The sequence below is a fragment of the Triticum urartu genome, chromosome 1, assembly GCF_003073215.2.
Source record: "Triticum urartu cultivar G1812 chromosome 1, Tu2.1, whole genome shotgun sequence".
Taxonomy (NCBI): domain Eukaryota; kingdom Viridiplantae; phylum Streptophyta; class Magnoliopsida; order Poales; family Poaceae; genus Triticum; species Triticum urartu.
In genome coordinates this window covers 242,955,665-242,961,807 of record NC_053022.1, presented here as the reverse complement: position 1 = coordinate 242,961,807, position 6,143 = coordinate 242,955,665, and positions in this window count along the sequence as shown.

Sequence of the window (6,143 nt, the reverse complement as noted above, 5' to 3'; positions counted from 1 at the left end):
TCCCTTTACTAATTAACCTTCTTCTTGTGTTTCCAAGGTCCTGTGGACATCCCACCACCTATACTTGAAAATTTTTATAACCAAGGGGGAGATGACGATGGTGATGATCACGAGCATGAGGACGAGCAGCACCGATCTACTCTGTGGTGCCTGGCAACTAATTCCGATGGATCACTTCTTCTTGTGTGTATACAACCCACTGATGATGTTACTGGTAAGGAAGCAGGTGTCTCCCATGGTCGCACTCTCCGGACCTATTCCAACACCTGTTGCATGGTATTCGGGATGGATACTAGTGTGCTAGCGCCAACTCCTTCTCCCTGGCACAAAATTGATAGTCTTGGAGAAAACTCGCTCTTCCTTGGACAAAACTATCCGATGATGGTGAAAGGCGATCCAAATGCTGTTGACACATTTATGAGAAGCAACTGTGTCTATAACTCGGACATTTGGGTGGTTCCCTACCCTCGTACTGATATAGTAGGCCACTTCAGCCTGGATGATCGGTCCTGCGTTGGTCTCCAGATTGACAACAGATGGCCCGTCCCAGAGAATCACTTGTGGTTCGAAGCAAGCGTTTCCAACGCCGCGGAATGGTTGAGTTGAAGTTCATTTCATGGCTTGTTATTTGTTGTGTGGTGAAAACTTTAGTATTTATAATGTATCCTTGTTGTTGATGTGGGTTGATGACCTATTGTATGTAATAAAATGATATGCCTGTGATAAACTTACTAAATTTATGAATGGCTTTCGAGTCGCTTCTCTAAATTTGTACTAGCTTCACATGCTTCGCGCGTCGGGCGGGTGTTTTTACTGTAGCCATATGTTAATGTGTTCGTTGTACGTAACCAACACCTCGAATCCTCGATACTAGTATACTATATACTAGTAGGAGTAAGTAGTAGGAGTATTAGGGTGGCATGGGCTAGAACAAGCATTCACATCCAGGAGTACGGCACACGCCACCACCATGACATCCATCTGACGCCATATTATTTCTTGGAGTCCGTGCTAGAGCAATCTCTTCAACCTCGTCATTTCTCTAACTTCAGCCATCGCGCGGCGGGCGAGGTGGGGGTTTGCCGATAGTCGGTTTCCTTAACTGCGGTCCCACTTGTAAGGCCAACTCCAACGCATGACCCCAAACGGACCTCCATTTTGCATGAACTCCAACGATAATTTTGACTAGAAAAGCAAGACCAAAGAAAACAAGAACCACTATAATACATTTTACTACTCCTGTAAGTTGGATTAGTGCCTTCTTGATGCATTCATTGTTGATCTGCGGAGGCTCGATCTTGCGTGCTTCTTTCTTCTTCGAGTGTAAATAAGTAGACGTTGCTCCTCGCATCTAGTCTCATGTCTAGCCTCTATTCTAGTAGGAGTATCAACAAGTGCACTAATCTCATCCGATAGCAGAACCAAAGATTTGGTCGGGTTCTTCCTCCTTTTGCCGACACGTGGGCCATCCAGGATCCAGGTCGTGTCATGAAAGAAAATAGAGTGGTAGTTGAAGCCACGAGATGTGCATCTTGGGTTAAACTATAAATAGAATCTTACTACTCTTGAGTAACTCCAAAAGTGGGCACCGAAGATCTTTATTGGATTTGTTTTTCATCACCAGCACGTTGAGGTGAAAGATGTGCAGGTTTAGTGGGCCCTCTTGCGTTTTCACTGACATGTGGGGCCGCATGTGAGCAAATAGACGATGGGCTCCGCGCGTCCGCTGGCTGGCTGAGAAGAGAGATAGAGGAGGGCTGAGCACGGACTGCAGGAAATTTGTTCTACGTACCTCGATATGGTCCTGTTTGGATCATGGGGTTAGAGCTAGTTTGGGTTAGTTGAAGGCTCAAATAACCCAAAAGTATCCAAACAGGGAGGGTTAGAGTAGGTTAGTTTCATCTAACCCAACTATCCCGGTGGAGAGGTGCTTATTTGGGTTAGAGTGGGTTAGAAAATAACTCTAACTCTAACTATGTTAGAGTATCCAAACAGGGGTGGCATGGGCCATAACTCAGTAGCATTCACGTCTAGCAGTACGGCACACGCCACCCACACGAGTCCCATCCGACACCAATTTTCTTGGAGTCCATGCTATATCCATCTCTTCTCCCTCCTGTTTTCTCAGCCATTCGACAAGATAATTACTGTAGTATCATATACTACTGCATGGATTTGACGGAAAGATAAAAATACATACGGATCCATCAACGTTCAACGACATCCTCACGCCCTAGTGCGCCGGGTCACCAACCGACGTGTGAGGAGCAGCGGCGTTGGCGGTGAGCTCAACGTGCTTCTGAACAGTGCCGTCCAAGGTTGCCCTGCGCTCCAAGAAGGCCAGCATCCTATCGGCCTCCTCTTGCATGTAGTAGTCCTTGTGGACGATTTGCGCATAGACGTGGGTGATTATGTTGATGGTGTCTTGCTGCGCCAGGCGCTACGCGGCGAGCGCGACCTCGAGGTGGACATTCTCCGGCACGACGGCGGGCAGTCGTAGGGCCACCAGTGCATCGAAGAGGTTGTTACCATAGTGGTTGTTGAGGGTGGCGGGCATCGCAGAACCTGGGCGCGTCGGCTGGAGGCTTACGTCAAAGTCGACCGCAAGCTTCTTGACGACAGTGAACTTGTCGAGGAAACTGACGAGGACCTCGTCGAACAAGGAGACGAAGCTGTCGTCCAAGTGGCCCCTCGCCCTGGCGGCCTCAAGCAATACTACCTGGAGACATTCCTCGGTGCAGGTGGACGTGGTAGTACTCCTAAATCCAGACGGTGGTGCTACTAGTACTAGTAGTAGTACTACCAATGTAGTAGTAGGAGTACTAGCATTGTACTACCCGTTGGTCAAATTATTACGTGCTGCTCCTCACAGTGAAGTGACAAGACCCTGTGCCGGAGATCACACCTGAGTATAGGCGCCGTGTTCGGCATACCATAGTCAGCCTCACCGTCTACAGTCACTATCATCATGGCTGTAGAGCTAGCCTGCTTACAACTAGCCCTGTTCGACATAATTTTCCATGCGTAGATGCCCGTGCATTCCACGGAACACCAAGATTGGGGGTGGACGGCTCCGACAGCGGCCATCGTGCCAGATTTTTCCATGGCCTTCTACTCCTAGATTGTGAGAGACAAGGAGTTGTTTGTAAATAGGGAACAAGTGTGGGCATCTTTTTGCAAAAATGGAGAAGCTTGGTTTGTATGCGTCAGATCTAGATCCGACGGCTATTGGTGAAAGATGGAAGGCACAACATCATCACCAACTCAGGAACTGTTTGATTCATAGGATTTTGAAAATGCAGGAATAGGACACGGCAATATTACAAGTTTCAAACTGATATTACAAATGTTAGGAGTAATGCTGCACCTACGAAGAGGGAATTACTAGGAAGTTTACGTAAGGACTTTCGTTACTTTAGGTGGATGCAGCATTATCGTTACTAGGAAGTTTTCGAGTCTCTGGCCACTTGATGTTTCAAAAACAAATTCAGCTTCTGCGGAGAAATGAGCTCCACCGTGTACCCGCGCGGGTGTGGCTTGGCACGAAGCGTGAGTACGTGCACGGTGCACCTATTCTCTTCTTGTATACGTACACCACCTATGTGGGGTTGTGTGAGAGAGATACAAACCTAGAGAGATATAGTGTGTGGGTTCTTGAGAGTTTTTTGTGTGGGGGGGTCAATCAAAAAATTTAACATATGCAATGTGTGTGAAATAGAGTCCTGGATATAACATATATATAGAGGGGGCGATCCATGAGAAGAGAGTGGAGGTATCATCGGCTTGAGGTGTCCATAGAATCGAAGAGAGGGATGATGTGTGTGTGTGTGCGCGCGCGATCGATAAAGAGTGCCATCGAATTTGTGTGTGCCCACGTCAAAGATATAGAGTGGCTGGCCTACTAGAACGTGAGATGGAACATGTGCAGTTTGTCTCTCTGGCATGGATACCTACCAGCAGCGCTCGACTATCGGTGTGTGGTGGGGAAGAGGGAGGCCCAATTAACTATAGAGGTACAATGGCTGGTATATGTGTGGAGGAGGAGAGAGGCCTACCTCATGTATTAAGGAGATCGATCTGCCTCATGTATTAAGGGAGATTGATCGGCATCCATGCATATGTGCAGGAGATGAATAAGGTTGGGAGAGAGACAGAGCTAGAGTGTTGGAGGGGGTGGTAGTGGAGTTGCTTCTAACAAATGGTGGGATAGGCTTGCTAGACAAACGGAAGGCACGCCCGCAATATCAATAAGAGAGGAGATGGCTGCTTGTTGTCTGTGCACGTGCGTGTGAGAGACGGGTCAGGAGGCATGCACGAATGATGAGGGGGGACGATGTGGCTGTGGTAAGAAGACGTAACTACATAGGAAGATCAATCGCCCTTTGTAAGATAAAGGAGAGACATAACTTGTGAGGTACGTCGATCGATGGGGGGGTAGTTAAAGTCGATCTAGGTATATGTTGGGAGATCGATCGATATACATGCATGTGTGTGTTAGAAGCAAATGAGGCACGAGGAGAAGGATAGAGAGAGAGGGATGCATGGAGGAGGTGGTACGAGAGGCATACTATATCGAGGGGGAGGAGTGTGCGAGTACGAGAATGATGAAAAGAGTGGTGGGAGTGAGGCATGGACGGTGACAAGAGAAGAGGGGAAGCTTGTGTTTGTGCTAGGCACACCTGGCTAGAGAGGCATATCGATCGATGTGTGCCGTAAAGAAGGAGCTGGGGGGCCTACACACACCGTGGGTGAACGACCTAAAGTGAAAAGACGAATTTGCGCGATGGAGCTAGATAATGCCGAGGGAGGGTGAGAGGGATGCGGGCGTGTGCATGCACAAGAGAAAGTTAGCGATAGCTACAAAGATAAGAGGGTTGTGTGGGTGTAGAAGATGAATAGAGATCATATATACTTCATTATAAAAAGCGAATTCAGATATTTGAAGAATTTATCATAGTGTTTCAAACCGACGGATGTGTGAATATATATAACGGTGATACGCATGGTGTGGTTATGAACATGGTATACTACATTTAATATGTTTTATCTCTACTCCTATAAAAAACGGAGTTTTTGATGATGGTGTGCCTGCCATCCTGCATTATAGGCCGTCTAATTTATATCTGGCGGATAGCAAGGAAACTATGATGGTTGAAGTTGGCAACAATCATGATTGTAGATTCTTATTGAAATAGAGAATCGAATTCAAATTTAGTTCAAATTGCAGCGGTAGTATAGACATTTGGAATGCACTAAAATGTTGGTATGAGTAGGTTACATGCATTATACAACAAGCGAAAAAATTTAATCGGACATAGGATTCATACTCCCTCCTTCCATCTATATAGGGCGTAATGAGATTTTTAAGACCGCCTTTGACTATTGACAAGATTAATAGTACATGACATGCACAATGTGAAAATTATATCATTGAAAGAACCTTTCACAGACGAATTTAACCGTGTGCTTTGTGTAAGTTGCATGTCATATATCATTGCTCTAATATTTGGTCAAAGTTAGCATCGAAAAATGCATTAGGCCCTATATAGATGGAAGGAGGGAGTAGCTTTGAATAGCATTTGTATAGTAAAACGGGGCAAGACTGTCTCTTTGTGTGGTGTGAATAGTTTTATTTTTTCGTTTTCTTTTTGGTTGAGGGAAGTGCGAATTAATTTGGTATGTACAAGTACAATATTACTACACGTTAGGCTTGTCCCTAAAATTCAACCCGCGTCTTGTTATATCCCGAAAATTCAGATATCGTGCTCCCAAAACTGGCGCCTTCACAACCCGCGCCTTGCTATCCCGAAATTACAACGCACGCAAAAACTCCCTCCAGCTGCCAAATCCCGACACGCGAAATCCCCCTTCTAACCCTGAGCCGAAAGGGCCGCTAGTTCAAATCGGTGGGGGGTAGTTTTGTAACACACCCTACATTTTGGACAAGCGCGTTCCTAAGTCATGCTTCACCCTCTCCCATCGCCCCCTTTTCGCCATTTGAAATCCCAAGCCGCCATAACCTCTCCGCTCCAGCCGTGAAACCCCACCCTCCTCCGCCCGCCACATCACCGCTGCCCAGCCGGAGCCTCTTCCCCGACGACGTCGTCCAGCACAATAGCTCGACGTCCCTCGTCCACCTCCCC